This window comes from Bemisia tabaci, chromosome 2 (assembly GCF_918797505.1).
Source record: "Bemisia tabaci chromosome 2, PGI_BMITA_v3".
NCBI classification, from domain to species: Eukaryota; Metazoa; Arthropoda; class Insecta; order Hemiptera; family Aleyrodidae; genus Bemisia; species Bemisia tabaci.
In genome coordinates this window covers 45744480-45758544 of record NC_092794.1, presented here as the reverse complement: position 1 = coordinate 45758544, position 14065 = coordinate 45744480, and the positions used below count along the sequence as shown (strand labels likewise).

Below are 14065 nucleotides of genomic sequence, written 5' to 3'. Positions count from 1 at the left end.
AGAATGAATGTATAAACGGGCTCACGTCATAGTGCACATAGTTCCGTTTGGCAGAAATACGCCCATTTGACATCGTAAAAAGGATACTTTTTTTTGCGTGTCTCGAGTGAAATTCAGCAGTGAGACTTCGAAACTGGATTCTTAAGAGGGATTGTAATGCTTCACCTCTGAGAAAAGTACAATTCATAAATTCTGTTAGTTTGAAAGCTTCAAGATAAGTACGGACCTACCTTGAAATTGGTAAAACGCGCTGTACATCTGTTCTGTATTTTGTATTTTTTGTCGCGGCAAATCATTGGAATCTTTTGCAAAGATACTACTACTAACAGGTCGCTCTTATAACGCTTCTGTGCGCTCTGCGACACCCAACTGCCACTGATAGTGATCCTGCCAGAGCTCCTCCGTCAGATCACATCTCCTCATTCCTTGCTTTTCTCTCAATCCACGATTTGGCAGGGCAAATATTTGGCAAATATTTATTGCCAACATTAAACTGCTAAATTTTACTCAAGGTTCCCAAAAATTGTATTTTTGATTATTATTATTATTATTTTTTTTTTTTTTTTTTTTTTTTTAATCTCCTTCCGTCACAACGGAACCGAGATTAAAGGAAAGGTCTTCCTGAGGAAAGTTAGTTCTTCAGAGAACGACTATTTATACGATCTTAGAAATACCTGGCCACCTTGATTCCGTAGTACAAAGAAGGGTTAACGTAAGGATGAACATAACTTGATCCGTTTCGTGCACAGTGCTCGTCGATAATAAGCTGAAAGGTTTTGCTTGTATGGGGTTTTGTAATTCCAGCTTTTGCGAGTGCGTCACATCCGGGCAGCCACCAGAAGGAGTGCAAGGCTACGACCTGAACTTTTCTTGGCAGCCGAGATTACGGAGTTAAGGCCCTGCCAGCATCATTGCCAGTTAGCTGTCGCAGTCTTGCTTGTGGTCGCGTGCGATTTTGTGTACCTCATAACACAATATGTTCGTGTATGTTCATGTATGACCGTGTTCCTAGAGTGTATACCCTCTCGAAAATAATGAAAAATTCATGAAATTATTAATCTAGTTTGTTACACATTGTTCGTTTTTCTGGTAGAATTGTTCCTTTCTCAGATCCTTTATCTTCCTTAGTCAAAACAGGCAAAAGAGACCTTCTGATCAGTCTATGTATGGTTTTATCATTTCAGTTATGTGGAGACACTAAATAATAAATCACAACCTCTTTCCTTTCAAAACTTGGTGAGAAAATACTACTAATTTTCGGTCAAGCATTTTGAAAGTTTTTTTTCGAATTTTCTCATGGGTAAATTGTCAAGTCGCCCTTATTTCCTTTCTAGACTTTCTAGAGTTTGACGTTTCGAAGAACATTTGTTGCCTGAAGACCATTTCAAATCATGCGTCCTTTTCAGCATCTGGCACATCCTCAGTTGCCAGGAAATTTTACCAAAATGTGACAGAGGAATCAGGGAAATGTCAGGGAATTTCATTTTCTAAATTCTGTAGCAACCCTGAAAATTCGTCGATTTTTAATCGTCTGAACATATTTTTCGTCTTTTGGATGTGCTCTTTTGAGAATACCACGAGGAACTGAGAATTATTATTCCGGTCATTTTTTCCGCCTGGACGCTAGCATATCCGCTTTCTGGAAACTTGATTTTCGTACTTACTGCTCTCTCGAGTAAAACGGCATCGCAGTCTGGTGGCTACGACGCGAAATGGAGTGGTTTGGCGGAGCGCGGGTTTGGGCATATTTTCAATTGTCTGGGAATTTCACCAATATATGTCACGGAAATCAGGGAAAATTCTGGGAATTTCATTCGCTAAATTCTTCGGCAACCCTAAAAATTCGTCGATTCTTAATCGTCTGAACATTTTTTTCGTCTTTTGGATGTGCTTTTTGAGAATACCACGAGGAACTGAGAAATATTATTCCGGTCATTTTTCCGCCTGGACGCTAGCATATCTGCCCTCTGGGAACTTGATTTTCGTACTTACTGCTCTCTTGAGTAAAACGGCATCGCAGTCTGGTGGCTGCGACGCGGAATGGAGTGGTTTGGCGGAGCGCGGGTTTGGGCCGCGGCGGAAAGCGACGCGATGGAGTGAAGTCGTGCGGAAGAGCGCGAGCGTGGCGAGACTCGCGGGACGAGATCAGCCGCAGCCGGCGCAACTTCCACTCTTGCCTCGCTCGTCGAAAACCACCCGCGAGGCCGCCCCGCAGCCCCCAGGCTCCGTAAGTCGGGGTGTCTGCTCAGCGGGAAAAGGGCGGGTGACTGAGCAGGGTGTCTACAAGTTCAGAATTTCCGGAGAGTCCGGAAATAGTACGGATTTTTTAAGGGCGGTCCTGAAGTACTGAAGAAGTGCGGAAATTCCGCAGAAAGGTCCGGATTTTTTTTTTGAATTTTTTGTCGCAATTTAAAATTTTTCTACTTTCGTCAAATGGAGGTACTAAAAAAGCACGGAATTTTCCTGTTGGAGGAGGCACTGACTTTCTTGAGAATGTACTGAAAAAGTACTGTAAAATCACTTATTTTTGACCAGCCTGTTTTAGTAGACATTCTACTAAGTCGAATGAAAAATCAATGAATTTAAATGGTGAGACACCAGTAGACACCCTATGTGAATACTCAACAAAATCTGATGTTCAATTTTTGTGATTTTGTGGCATATGACAACACAACATTACGTTTTTCAGTGTAGAATCATCACTTAATCAATCAAAGCATCATACATATTTCAAAACACAACATATTTAAATTTTGTTTAACTTGAAAAGATCATCCTCAGTGAAATCGGAAATTGTAATGGAACCAAAAAAGAAGAAACAAAAGAAAGAACACTTATTTTTTTTTCTTCTCGTGTTTTTCTTAAATGCAGTCCTGAATTACTGTTAGAAAGACACAGATACTCATAAACTAAAAGAAAACCAACGTTAGAGCGTTCGCGAGTATGTAAATTCGCACAAAAATGACCATTTTGTGGATTATGAGAAGCCTGGCAATGATGGAGAGGAAAGATGCATTGTTTATCACCGAGAGAAACAAGACGTAAATATTAAATCGTGAGAGAATACAGAAGAACCAAGGCTGAGGCAGGCAAATTTAATGAATATCTAAATGAAAATTCTTGGTGGTATTTTTTCCTCTTTTTCCGCAAGTTGTTGTTTCGCACCCGTCTCTCACGGTCAATCCGTCGTTCCGTCCCCAAAGAAACGGAACTAAATGTCATCGTTGCCAAATTTCCCATCGCAAATTGCAATTTTAACAGGAGAATCTTAGGCATTTCTAACTGTAAATTTTACTGATTTTTCTCCTCATATCATGCGAAAATGAGGACAATTTTGGACGTAAATTGCACTGGCACATTCTCGGAATAAATCGAAGTGTTTGAGTCAATTTGGCAACCTCAGAGTCGAGTTACGTCCCTTCGTCTGAGGAACGACGAATCTTTAAGAGTGCTGAAATCTAACGATGTGAACAATTATTCAAAAAAAAAAAAACAGCATGAAGAAAGCAATGTTGCAGCTGAAATGCATTTTATCCAGTGGACACACGGCGTTTCTTTCTGGATCTCCCGCTCAGGCAACATCGAAAATAGAGATAACTCTACGAAGGGTCACTGAAGTTTGGAGCTCATCGTCAACTTACCGGCGGCTACTCAAAATTCTGGTGGTTAAAAAACTATTTATCACTTATTCATGAGACGAAAATTGCCACGGGAAATCCCATCGCTCCTGAAAGCTGTCGTCATATTTTAAGAAAATAGTGTGCTGCATCACATCATCCTCGAGATAGCCACTGCAAAGCTGCTAAAATGCCAGTGTTGCCATGTCACGGCGATAGGTATCTCATTGTGAAAATTTTCAAGGGTTCCGGAAATTAAAAGGGTCCTCTGTTTTATACTGATGCTTTGCGGCTTATCATCCGCAGGGTGTCTACTAGTCTGGAAATAGTACTGAGTTTTTAAGGGCAGTCCGGAAGTACTGTAAAAGTACGGAAATTCCGCAAGAAAGTCCGGAATTTTATTCATTTTTGTGTAATTTTTGTCGCAATCGAAGCGAAAAATTCAAATTTTTAAAATTTGCCGAACATATGGAGGTACTGAAAAATCACTGAATTTTTCTGTTGAGGAGGTACTGATTATTTTGAGAATATACTGAAAACTACTGTAAAAGTACTGATTTTTGGCCAGCCTGATGCTTTTATAGAGTACACACCCTGATGCGTTACATGCCTACACCTCTCTTTTTCTTTCTTCTTCTTTTTTTATCATTAATATCCGAATACCCGATTTAGATGCTTTCATATTTTGTAGTGTAACTCGAAGTTAGAGCCCCTCCTAGCAAACGACGCAACACTGGCTCTGATAATCCCATTTCTCCAGAATACGTTTTAAAAATGTGTTTAATCACTCGAGTAGACCGGGATTACTTTAATCATCCGATAAAAAAGTTCGTAACGCAGTGGAATAAATTACAATGGAGCCCTGAACAAGCACTCGGTCACTTGTTTTATCGTTGAACTTCTAGCGCAGATGTAGATGATAAAGTGCAATTTGATCTTCGTCAATATTAGAAGTAGGAAATACCTCACTTTTAATAGCAAATCTTAGATTTGGCCTATAGGCTCATGTATCGAATGACGTTGTCACTAAATGAGACTACTCACCAGTTTTACTCATCAAATTCACGTTTTTATGGCTAACACAACTGAAAAAATGACGAACGTATCGTAAGGGAAGTTCTCCAGGAGATGTTGCACTTAGTAGAACCATAGTCTCGCTAGTTTAGCTCCGCACCCTCTCATCCCCTTTTAAAGTTGTTATTTTTGCATCTTGATAGAATGGAGAATATACGTCGTTTCTCAACTAAGCCGGATATTATAGCTCGAAATTGCAAAATGCAGTCCAATTGTGGTAACATGAAGCTCGTCGAGAAAACGGGATTTCTGGTCGTTTCAAATCCAAAAAGGAAATCAGCAATACTGCCGTGCTAAGGAAAAACGCCGTATGAACATTCGAGAGTTGCCATATGTCCTTCGACAAAATGTTTATTTTTGGAGAAAGCTGTGGATGTTTTTCCTTGGAATTTTCAGAGAATTTAGGTGAAATTGCGTACAAAAGTATCTGAAAAATTAGAGGAAAAACTTCTACAAATTTTCCCGAAAATTCGTGATTTATCGAAGGAAATTTAGCAACGCCTGAAGGCTCATACGGCGTTTTTCCTTAGCACGGCAGAATAGGATAATACTGTCGTACTAGGAAAGAACGCCGTATGAACAATCGAGGGTCGCCACATTGCCTTCAATAAAAACCGTTTTTATTGGGAACATTTTGGATATTTTTCTTCAAATTTTTCAGACAATTTTGTGCACTATCTGATCTAAAATATCTAAAGGATCTTTAATGGAAAATATGAATGGCTACCCTCAATAATTAATGTTTTATTCGAGAACATTTGGCAACTCTCGATCGTCCATACGGCGTTCTTCCCCAGCACGGCGGAATATTCCTCCGCACAGCATACGTCTCCTCACATAAAGCTCTACGTGCACACGATAAATGAAATGTCGTTTTGCGAACGCGTGAAGGTGTTTCTACGGAAATCGATTCAAGTTTTGAAAGGGGACTTCCCAGGATAAATTGTCGAAGATCCCTCAACTTCCAGGAGATTCATTTTTTATCCTTTTTTGCGGTGCGCTCCGAGTCGCGAAAGTTAAAACTCTTTGACATTCGCATTCACGGCAATTAAAGAGAAGAGCTCTCACTCAGTCTGCCCAAGCCTCTCGTAGTAGGACCAGTAAAACCCTTTAATAAGTCTGTTTGAAGTCTTTCTGTTTAACCGTAATTTGTCCTCCTCAGAGTAATAACTTGCTGCGTTAGCTTTACAAGCTCTTACCGTAAGATCTCATTTTTTCTCCTCACTAAGCGCTGTAGAGCCTGGTCTGGGTAAGTTTTTCACTCAATTTTGAGGTCAGGCGAACACAATAAATAAGATAAATTATATCCATTTTAACTTGGTTTTGGAGCCACAGGACTTATTGTAGTTTTTAATTTTACTTGGCATTTTTTTCTAATAGTGCCATAGATACTAAATGTGATAAAAGTCATCAAACAAGTACTGATTTTTTTTCCTTTTCTTTTTTTCCGCTTCTTCTTATTCTCTTGGGTCAATATTGATGAGACCCAAAACGTGAACGTATAAATTTTTAACTTTCCTGAGAATCAATTAAGAGGAGAGAAATATGACCATTGGCAGCTGCAAGTTCTACAGTTTCGCGTGACAAGGTTGGCTGCCCTTTAGGGCCCTGAAAGCTCCGCAAGTTTCGACAGTCCATACCCGACCTATACAGATACTCCAGTCTCTGTCAAAATGTGACGTGAAATCTGAAGATTTTGGAAGAATTTCCTGAGGACCATAGTCGATCGTTTAACTGTCGAATCATTCTGCAAAATGCACTAGAACTGTCGCAGGCAGATTGTAAAATCAGGCATTTTGACAAATGCCTGCGGACAAATAGTCAAATATTCATACTTGGATCGAAATTCTGCTTCTTTCCTTAATTTCGGACATAATAATTCGTTGCTCCTGAAAAGAGAATTCTCTGTAAAAAATGTGCATCACACAATAGTATCTTCAACGATTTTTAGCACCTTTACGAAAATTTTTCTCGATAATTTCAGCATGTCATGGAACCCAGAACTCATACAATTTTCAAATTTAAGTAGATGATCGAGTAACATTCGGGAAGGAAGGGACAAGGGAAGTTCGTAGATTTGATGAGTTATTTTCCCCCCAAAACGTTGAAAACTTGTGAGCTCTCGCCATAAATTTTCAAAATTTCGTAAACTTTCAAAATTTAGCTATCTTCCTGGACATTTGGCAAACTGCCTGATTTGATTATGCATTATCTTCAACAATTTTTAGCTCCTAAACGAACATTTATCTCGATATTTTCAGCATGTCATGGAACACAGATCTTACACAATTTTCAAATTTAAATAGATGAGGAGCACTCGAAAAGGAAGGAAGAAGAGAACTTCGTTGATTTGATGAGTTATTATTCGAAAAGTTGTGAGCTCTTCGCCATAAATTTTCAAAATTTCGAAAACTTTCAAAATTTGGCTATCTACGTGGACATTTGACAAAATGCCTGATTTGACTAATCGCCTGCGACAGAACCACCTCAAGGAATCAAATCCGTAATACGCTCCCTAAGATCCTGTTTCAGCAGCCTTCCAAATTGAAACAAGCCCGAGTGTGATATTCGACTTTAGCGGCTGATCTCGCTGCCACGACTTCATTTGAACGGATCAAGCGTCGCCTACTCGCGAGATGTCTCTCCGCCGCGCCGGTAGGCTCCGCGGATGAACGCCCACAATCCATATTAAATTTCAATTAATTCAACAAGCTCAAGATACTTTATTCCTACTCAGAACGGCCGCTGAGCCAGCACTTAATATTGAATTAAAAACTATTTAGGCCAAATGAATCGTGGAAATTCAAAATTCTTCAACCGAGCGAGTTGCCACGTTTCTGCTTTTAAGTTTACTGAGGCCCTGTCTCCACGGGACGTTTTCACGGGATTTTTCCCAAGTTCGAATCGAAGGAATGAAACCTCTGGGATTTTTCCCAAGTTCGAATCGCAGGAATGAAACTTCTGGGATTTTTCCTAATTACCTTCTCCATGGGACAAGGCTCATTCGGTCCTGCGACTAGTTTGCGCGGGAAGATGATTTAGTTAAAGTTGAGTATTAAACTGGGATTAAAATGATCATTGCACTCAATTGAAAATTAGACACATTATTTTAACTAAACAAACATGAACAATGGAGTAATCAACAAAATATCGCACAATTCATTTACACTTCTTCTTCTTCTCTCAGTGGGTCCTGAGGGTAAAAGGACCATACTTGCTACTGGGAAAAATATTGATTAACTCAATATTTTTCCCAACTTCGTAAGTGGGATTTTCCCCTGGGACAAATCTCGTGAAACGGCCCTTGGAGACAAGGCCTTTACGAACACGCATCAAAGCAAAAGCAGCAGAAAGTTGAAAACATTCTAAGATCGTTTGTTTCAACCCATTCGCCTCATACATACGATGAAAATTGTTTTCTCAACAATGGGCCAATTTCAACAGCGTTCAATTTATGTTAATTTTCTCTGCATTTAAAATGACTTGGAAACTGATGTTGCGTCGTTTAAACATGCGTGTCTGTAAGTCTGTTCAGGAACAGCATTCACTGAAAAAAATAGTTAAAGATTTTCTCCTCAAGAACCTATTCTTTTTCTTTTTTTCCTCGAAGAAATCTTCTGAGGATAAAGAAATTGTATTAATTAAAAAACATTTTTTAAGTGAAATATATTTGTATTTTACTCATTTCTTTCATCAATGACAAAGTAACATTTTTTTATCACTTATTTGATTTAAAGAAAATGTCTGCCTCAACAAAAATGTCTTTCACATTAATGAAAAAAATACCCTCAAAAAATTGTCCTTAAATCTGAAAGAATCTCGTTTTAATTCTAGAAAGGTTTTTAGCTATTTTTTTTTAGTGATGATCACATGTTTTCTCAGGAAAACGAGTCCAATTAAAATGAGTTAAATTTTTAAAAACACCTCCAATTTAATTTGTTAAATTTATCGCTTGGCAACACCGCGCAGGCATTGTTTCATAATTAACCGTCATTCATTACAATTGATAGCGCGCCATTATCCGGAGTGATTAATTTTAAAACAGCCCCCGATGACTCGGTGTCTGTCCCGACGTTATTTCACCCCTTTTAAGGACGCCACCGCCACCCGTTGTTTTTCGCGGCTAAATTTGGAATCCATCATTTAATTGCAGCTGTAAATGAGTCTTCGAGCATGACTCCGCATTTTAATCTCGTTTTATTACTCGTATTCACGACATCAAGGACATCCGAATCTGTCCTCGATATCTACTTGAACGGCCCAATACTATTCAAGTATATTGCGTAAGAAGTTTTGCCCGACTTTTCGACCCTTTCCTCCCTTCCCCTTGTACGGCAGCCTTCTCCCTTTACGAATTACGCAGGACCGACCTGAACCATTTTTTCAGAAAATAATGGAGGAAACCTGAAAAATAGGTGCAAAAAAATTATTTCATATTTTTATTTCGTTTAAATTGAAAGGCGTAATGAAATCGGGCTTAACCCCCCTAACCACCCCCACCCCCTCCCTGTGAGACTTTGGTAGTTGAGGTCAGGCCGTCCTTCCCCCACACACTGCTTGCTTAAGGCTACAGTGATAGAATTGACCATGATTTTTTTTTTTTTTTTTTTTTTTTTTTTTTTTTTTTTTTTTTTTTTTTTTTAAGGAAACTATTAGATAGAGGATAATATATTTAAGGAAAGCAACTATGAGGGAGCTTTGTTGCCAGTGTTGAATCTCTTTTTCAGTTAACTCGCGTCTCTGTTCGATGAAAGTCGTTTCACGCTTGGATGCACTTCCAAGTTTCTGAGAATAACGCTCGTTATTTTGAACATTAATTTTTGATGGAATAATTTGTTTCCGCAATCGCAAGCATCTTCAGATAAAGAATAGTTTCGATATTTACGAAATATGGTCTAAGAAGGCATTCAAATAGAATTTGCATATGACCGATCTCAGAATAAATGATTGCGCTGAAATACTATAAGTTACAACTGAATGTAATAACTTGTTTTTTCATCTAAATGTACATATTCTTAAAAAAGTCTTCTTCAATTTTTTTTTGCATTTTTTAAAGTACGGACACAGGAAATGAACACGATACAGTATGCATAATGTATTTCGGTGAAAATATTGATCTTTCCCCTGTGTCCTCTTTTCCCTGGTCACGCCACATTTAGTAAAATATCCAATAATTTTTCACCCACTCCAAAGCATTTGTTTTTATATTAAAATAGGAAACGTGCAAATATTGACGCTATACATAGAACTGAGAAGTGTTTTTCCTGCACCCTCACCTAGGATTCAGAATGGGAGCTGGAATTTTTAAGCACTGCAGTCAGTTATTTTCAATCAAAACTTCGGTGAGAAATAAGGTGCAAAGTTGAACAGTTACGCGTCTCGAAACTAATTTTCTATTTTCGAAGTTAGAATCTCGCGTTTTAATCGCTTTCGCCGAATCATGGAAACTGGAAGCTTCTCCTTTTTAATTTGCCGGTATAGCTAGAAATTCCGCATAAAACTTATTGCATATCGAAGCTCTAACTTCTCTCGAAGCTAGTTGCCGATCTGCCTGAATACTCATCTATTTAAGAGTATTTAACAGTGTTTGAAACCATTGTATGATCATTTGTGTCGTGTTTTTCCTTTCTACATTAATTCTACAAAATTATAACATAATTATTATTATTATGATATTTTCCAAATAGTCATGCGACTCGCCTTAGTTTTGAAAAGCTTAAATGTCTTAAAGATTAAATTTTCGCCGATTGCAAAGATTAAAATCTGGAATGGACCAGGGAATTACGGGTTCGGCAAGGAACAAACGGAATGAGAGAAGGAACTGAGAAAGGAATTTGAGAATGGGCCAATCAAAGATTACGAAAAACTTTCAATTTCTGTAATCTTTATTCTCGTTCGTGACTCCATGAGGGGTGTTGTCTTGACTCTCAGTATAAAGGGACTCTAAGATGTCTTGCGCAACCTTCCATTTAAAATGGTGAAGATTTGCTCGTGCAGAGACGAAGAACATGATATAAAAATAATTGATCGATTCTTATTTTGCAGAAGTTTCTGCAGCTTACTACTATTGGTGATTATTATACACTTTCGATAGTGGTAGTAAAATATTAAATATTTTTCTTTCATTTCTTCATATCGCTTCAACGAGTCTTTACTATTTTACTACCAGTTGTCTACAAATGGACTGTTGTACTATTCGTGCTTTGCTTAAAAGCCAAGTACCTATGTTGGTTTTACACATAAGCATTTGTGCATGATTTACTATCCAATCCTCCCATAGGCCATAAGTTTTTTTAAGCCTTATAAGTTTTTTAGTGTTTATGGCTGAACTTCTTTTCCTTTAAATTGTAAGCACAGTCGCGCCTACAGATTAAAATAGGACCAATATTTTAAACTTTTGAAAGCGATCAATTTTTGTTGTAAAACCTCATTTCAATGCCTGTTATTATTAATTGACCTTATGCAAGTGCTTAGGACAATCTGCCGTTTTAAGGAAGAACGCGGTATAAGCCTCCAGTCGTTGTCAAATTTCCTTCTCTAAAATTCGAATTTTCAAGGAAATTTTAGGATATTTTTCTTCAGCTATTTTAGAGAATTTAATTTGAAATTTACTCCAAAGTGTGTGGAAATTTCAAAGAAAAATACTCAGAATTTTCCTCAACAATTAATGTTTTCAGAGGAAAAATTTAGCAACTCCCAGAGGCTCACACGGCGTTTTTCCTTAGCTAGGCAGAACTTTGGATAAAGGGATAACGTGAAGCGTATCTTGGTTCATGAAATCTTCCAAAACTGAGCACCGTCATAAGATCTTCCAAAACTGAGCATCGTCATAAGATCTTCCAAAACTGAGGACCATTTTTCCTCAATGCATATTGTATTTTTGAAAAGTGGTGCAAATCGCATGCTTTTGTGTGGAATCAGGCGGATTTCCACGTCGAGACAAATCGGAAATTTGACCGTAAAGCAAACAAGCCGAATCGCAGGGAACAGTCGTCTTTTTGGAACTTTTTGCATCCCTGTGCTCGGAATTTAATAGGTATAATAATAAGGTATAATAATGCTTCGATTGTGTTTTTGAAGCACTCGGCGCGCTCTCGGCAGCCGCACAGTGAATCCAGTCAATAGGAGAGGTCGGACAACTTTTGGAAACTTAAAACGTTCATAACTCCGTTCATACAAAACTTTGAGGTTCTAAAAGTGATTTCATCGGTTTCCTCGTGTGTTTTCTATTGTGCGCACCCCTTGAAATTTAAAATGTGACAAAAGAAACATCAAAATTTGCAGTTTCAGTCAATATCCATGTCCGACCTCTTTAATAGAGAATTTGCAGGTGTCTGAAATTCGATGAATTTCGTGTTTAAGTGAAAACTACAGAGTGAACTGAACGCGAGGAAACCGTCGGTTCATGAATCAAACAATTATTGGAGAACATATGACAAAATTATCTGATTTGCTAAAATACATGTGTTTAAATGGGAAATGCCGCCAGATGACGTCACTAGGCGGTGAATTTTCTCATTTTTAAATCCATTTTCATACTATTTACCATATTAGAAAAAAATTATAAGAAATACAGTGAAATCAGCTCTTCAAGAATTTTCAGATGAAGCAATAAAAAATTTGCATGCAAACTCTCCATTGACTCGATCCACTGTGAGCCGGTAGGGAACCGGCTTCCTATACTTACCTGCACCTCTCCGAACCTTCAAATGCAGAACACTCGTTTGCGTGAATAATGAGTTCCTGTCCGCATCTGGCGAGAAAAAAGAAATCCGTCTCTATCATAATGTCAGTGAGAAAAAAGTGGAGGCGTGCAACTCGAAGGGCTGTAAAAACTTTTTAAGGAGCAAACTTGGCGTAAACTTCGGTAATTATCGTAAGCCTTGTGGAAAAACCCTTCAGTTTCCTATTGGATTCACGTGACTTTGACAAATTTTAGCCGGAAACTTGGCAATGATGTTACGTTAGACGACTGTAAATAGTGCGGAGAAATTACCCTTTACTCCCTCTTTAAACTCAGTAGATTTGAACATTCAGACAACGCACGTTACATCATTGTCGTATACTAGAAAGAAATGTTACGCTTTCCTATAACAGCGAGTATGAAGTATTCTTTCAGCGCATCAAACTCGACAATGCTGTCGTGTTCTTGGTTATTTCCACCCGAATGCTGAGTTTTTTTATGAACTCTCGAAGTTGGATATGGAATGTAAGCGGAGCTCCATACGCGTGAGGATGAAATATTATTCTTTTGCAAGTCGGGCAGTTTCATCTTTCAAACGCTCAAGTAGGCTTCGGAATTGTGCATTCTTTGTGAGGATCAAGCCGTTTTTCGAGGAGATAAACCGCGAAAGTTTGTTGTGAATGTGAGAACATTAAAACTTGCGGGAATAAGGGATGAAAGTTGACTTGTTATCGCGTTTAGCGGTGGAGGTGGTTCTTTATAGCGACGAGTTATCGAAACCTTGCATCTCAGAGTCAGAAAATCGTGATCAGTTGAGGGACTTGGAGGACAAGAAGCATAAGTGCGCAGTTTTTGAAAAAATTGAGATATTCATTACCTAACTCAGTTTAACTTCAGTCTGAAAGTATATCCTGAGGAAAGTTCACAAATGAAATCTAACTTCAAAGCATCAAAAAGTGAGTTTTAGAAAACTTCCTTTCTGTCATAGGGTTCCATGTAATTTTGGAACTTCAAACCTGTATTTCTTGAAATAGGAAAAACTGCACTTATGCGCCTTGCCCTCCGAGCCCATCAATTGTGCAGCACTACCGGAAAAAAACCGATGAAATAGGAAAAAGTACGCGGGATGTAGTTTAACCGAGAAAATCTTGGATCACAATGTGTATCGGACTGCACAAGATTATTGAAATGATTGTAGGGCTAAATAATTATAATTTGTCACTCATTTGCATGGAGATAAAAAATCAAGTGGGATTTGATTCGGCAATTGCTGATGATGAGACCAAGTTCTTTAAAACGGGTCCCACTTAAAGTTTTTAATCCATGTGCAAACGAGTGACCAATTTCAATTTTTTAGCTTTTGATTAAAATTTAGGAATGATTTAAAAACGTAACACTCCAAAGCATTATGCACTTGACAAAAAACTTAGTCATGGTCGTATAAAAAGTTTTGATGCTAAATTTTAATAATGGCTTGATACGGATCATGACAAATACACAAAGTTAGGTATTAAAGCAGTATCAAAAATCCTGGAAATTGTGCAGAAATCTTTAGTTCAGTCCTCAGTCAGAACTTTGAGGTCACGTTAAAAATAAGAAGTATCCATGACGCATTTTGTCGTGTAATCATGGAGATCAATCATTCGTATGAATTTAAGTCTCTTTAAAAATGTTGTAAGTCCGCCAAGAT

General features: G+C 38.2%; 1 protein-coding gene across 3 annotated transcripts in view; it reads left to right on the top strand.

Annotated features, from left to right (window-relative positions):
* Nucleotides 1–14065, top strand: part of LOC109040110 (uncharacterized) — a 237468-nt gene that overhangs the window by 100901 nt on the left and 122502 nt on the right. The gene's annotated exons all lie outside the window — the stretch shown is intronic.